We start from the raw sequence: 4,206 nt of genomic DNA, 5'->3' as shown, positions 1-4,206 counted from the left end.
TGTGTGTGCATGTGTGCGTGAGTATTTTGGTCTGGTCTGGGGCAACATGCCAGCCTTACTCTGCATCACACTCTGCAAGTACAAACAGCAGCAGAGAAGAGAAGAGAAGAGAAGAGAAGAGAAGAGAAGAGAAGAGTGGTAGCCATAGTGTATGATGGGAATAAAACACTGCCGGTCATAAGCAATATTGTCTGAAAGCGCTGTTTCATGACCTTGAGCAATTCCAGCCATTTCAACTTCACAAATCAAAATTCCAGACATCTCCAGACCTCAAAAACACCACATCAAATTTCAACCAATTTTCAAGGATTTTAAGCACCTGCAGGAACACTGGTTTTGTGTGTGTGTGTGTGTGTGTGTGTGTGTGTGTGTGTAAGAAAGCCTGTCCAAAACTAGGTCAGACACTGAGAGACAAAGAATGACTGGAGAGAGGGAGAGGGGGAAGGATAGAAAGATGTAGCAGAATTTAAAAAAGCAATTCCAGGATGAGTTGATGGAGAATGAGATGATAAAGAGAGATAGAGAGACGTTAAGATAAAACATAATTAAGGGCAAATATACAGAGAGCTACTCACATAAATTCATTTCCAGCTCATTACAGTGTCTTTACCACGACCGGAGTCTCTGTTTGTTTAGAGATCTCATTTTTTTCTTAAGTGTCTTTTTCAGTATTGTTAAAGCCACATCTGTGCCAGAAATTTATATTTAAATGATGACACAGAGTGAGAGACTCACACACAGACATGGAGCCGAACAGAAATACAAACTGATAAAATAGTCAGGAAGGACCGAGTTCTCAGCTTTGAGCTCATTGTACTTGCTGTGTATCTTGCAGAAGTTGAGAAGTGCATGTCATGAATTTTCAATGTGTGCCCAGGCTTTCTCCCCCCCCTCTCTCTTACTCTCTCTGCTACGTGGAGGGGGAGTAGTGAGTGAAGACGGTACCACAGCTCCCCCATGTGGTTAAATATAACTATTACATTATGAAATATAGGCTACCTGTTACTTGAATCTTTCTTTTTCATCACTCAATTTGGAAAATCATTTTCCTTTCATTTCCTATCTCTTACTTAACCGTTACTCTCCCTGCTGCTCTTCTTCTCAAGTTTTACAGTCCATGCCTTCTACCTCTCCTTTGGGCTACAGGAAACCTGCAGAGAACCAGCAGTGAGCGCGACTCAGGCCATAGAAATGGCAAGAATTTGAACTCAGTGCGTCGTTCCAAAGCAAAGCACCTGTTTGCAGAGGTTGTTATGCACCCTTTTCTCACAAACAGCCTGAGATATTTATCACATGATCTTCCACTCCTTCTTCAAACCTTTCTTCCATTGACACAAATTATATTACAAGTAAAAGAAATTTACATTAAACATAACCTATCATGCTTTTCTGAGTTTCCCCTTTCCTATATAGCTTTTTGTGCATGTCAATGGTCTACAAAGTCGCAAAGCTCAAAGTACACGCCAAAGGGAGAAGCTCTGTCAGGGCAAAACCCACTTTTCTCATTTACACGAAAGACTTCGTTGGGGGTACGTGGCTGTGGTCGAAAAGTCTTTTTTGCTTAGGAAGGTTCCTCACTGAGTGAAATGACCCAGAAAGATCTAAGGCAGCCATGATAACAGCTGGTCCAGTTCTCTAAATGATAAGGAAAGGAGATTCATTTAGGAGAAAATGCCATCCCACAATTCCTTGTTGCAACAACATTTAAAACCACACACGATTGTAGTCACACCACGGTACACCCACATAAATGCAAAAACAAAGAGCCAACACTTATGGAAATCCTTTTATGATTGACTTAGCTCCAAATACATAAAATTCTTCTCTTTCAAATCCAGTTTGGAGGCATCACGAGGAGCAAACATCCTCTTTATCATCATCATAACAGTCTACACATGCATGTCATTTCAAAACCCCACTCACTGCATAAAAAAATAATTTTCTCTACTTAACAAATTGTTGGTTTTTTTTGTTGGTTTTTTTTTTAAACATCAAAACTCTAGGTGACCTACTTATGTCTGAATATAATTCATTTTGGCCCCTACTCAGTGGCTCATTCCAATTAAACCATAATTTAAATCGCTCAACTCTTTCAACTTGTTGAGCCATAACATGTATTTCTTTCTTATATCTTATTTCAACATTTTAATTCTGTTTGTTTTGTGCTTTTGGTTAGGAAAGGAGTATTCATTGTCCATGTGTTATAAATAAAGTTGTTTTTTAAAAAAAAACTCTTAACAGAAGAGCAGCATATGAAATCTCCTTCACATCTTTCCTTGACCTCAGGAGGTTTTCCATCGAGGTCAAGGCAAAGTGGTTAGGAAAGGAGATTCCTAAGACTCACTTTCATGACCTACAGTATTGTCAGTACATCCCTAAGTGCAGCCAAACTTGATACACAGCAGAGTGCAACTTAGAGTTGTTTTAGTTTTGTTGTTGCCACGCTGAAAAGACAACAAGAGAAATCTACTTAGCATGAACCACAAAGTGGCTTGAATTCATTTTCACCAGGTTCCCTCCACTGTCCAAACATTTTACTGTGAGCCCTGCACTTCAAGGAGGGCTGCTTCAAGAACCGTGCACAGTTGGATGCTTGATTTTCACTATGGTTATCTCTTAAGGACGGGACAGTTCCCACTTTATGTCACCCAATGGGAGACTGGGGCTCACAGCCTGCAAGTCTGCATTATTATTGGGAATGTGTGATGTTTAACTGGGTCACCAGCGACGTGACCACGTTAGTGTAAGCAGCTCAGCAACAAGCATAAAGATATAAATGCTTCAACATTTCTCAATACTGACATGCTACACCTAGTTAGCTCGGATATGCTACACCTCTTTAGCTCGGATAGATTATCAACTATTTAACCATTTAACCATTCATTTCAATTTTCAGTAACTATGAGCACAAAAGTATAATTCATTCAGATTTACTAGCATGGTAAACCGGTCAGAAAGCGAAGCCTACCTTTGACGTGAGTCTGAAGTCCATTGTCCGTCCATTCCTCCATTATTTATACTCTTTTAGTCCGTAAGTGTGCACAGAAAAAGTATTCCAAGTATTCCATGTCCAATGCAGACCGTCAAGCATCTTGATTTGCAGCACTTCTTTCCACATTTCCCTCCTTCAGACTGCCTGGCAGTAAGTTTGCTTGTTTTCCTGCTCCAGGCAAAGTTGCAAAGGTGGATCGGTTCTGTCATCTTCTTGTTCAAGATCGCGATCACTTGATAGATCAGAACCGACGCCATTGTAAGAGCCCCAATCATGTGTTTACAGCTGTGTCTGAAAGAAAGAGTCTGTAACCTGTAGTTGCCGCCAGCAAGCTGACCAATCAGAGCACAGAGGGAGGGGGGCCTTAAAGGGCCCTGAACTCTAACGAAGCGTTTTATAAGCGTTTTCATAAGATTAAATGTCTTTTAGGAAAACTCAAGCATTTTAGTAGACATCAGGAATAAATTAACACCAAAGCACAAGGACATATGTCCTTCCATTCTCTGTCTATTTTTTTTTTTTTTTTTTTTTAAATACAGTCATGTCAGCTTACATGCCAAGCAAGAGCTGTCCTGTTCAACTTTTAAGCTTTTTGTTCCACACAATACTTAGGGACACATTTACATCTGCTCATTCATGCAATATCCAATCAGCCAATCATGTGGCAACGGTGCAATATAAAATCCTACAGATACAGGTCAGGAGCTTCAGTTATGTTCACATCAAAGATCAGAATGAGGAAAAATGTGAACTCGGTGACTTGGCATGATTGCTGGTGCCAGACAGGCTGGTTTGAGTGTTTTAAAAATGCTGATCTCCTGGGATTTTCATGCACAATAGTCTCCAGAGGTTTGGTGCCAGAATGGTGCCAAAAATGAAAAAGTGAGCAGCAGTTGTGGTGACAGAAACACCTTGTTGATGAGAGAGGTCAAAGAAAGATGACCAGTCTGGTTGGAGGTTGGTTGAGGTGAGCAGAAAAGCTTCTTAGAATGAACAAAATATCGAACTTTGAATTGGATTCAAAGGCTGAAGATCACATCATTTTCCACTCCACTCAGCCAAGAACAGAAATCTGAGGTTGCAGAGGGCACAGGCACCAAAGCTGGACAGTTGAAGGCTGGAAAAATGTAGCCATTAACAGCAATAATCCATGTACCCAACCTGCCTTGTGTCAACAGTCTAGGCTGCAGATGGTGGTGTAATGGTGTGGGGTA

Source organism: Seriola lalandi, unplaced genomic scaffold (genome assembly GCF_002814215.2).
Source record: "Seriola lalandi dorsalis isolate HSWRI2012SDOR001 ecotype SW California unplaced genomic scaffold, Sedor1 jcf7180002054971, whole genome shotgun sequence".
Taxonomy (NCBI): Eukaryota; Metazoa; Chordata; class Actinopteri; order Carangiformes; family Carangidae; genus Seriola; species Seriola lalandi.
Note: the sequence above shows the minus strand (reverse complement) of the source record.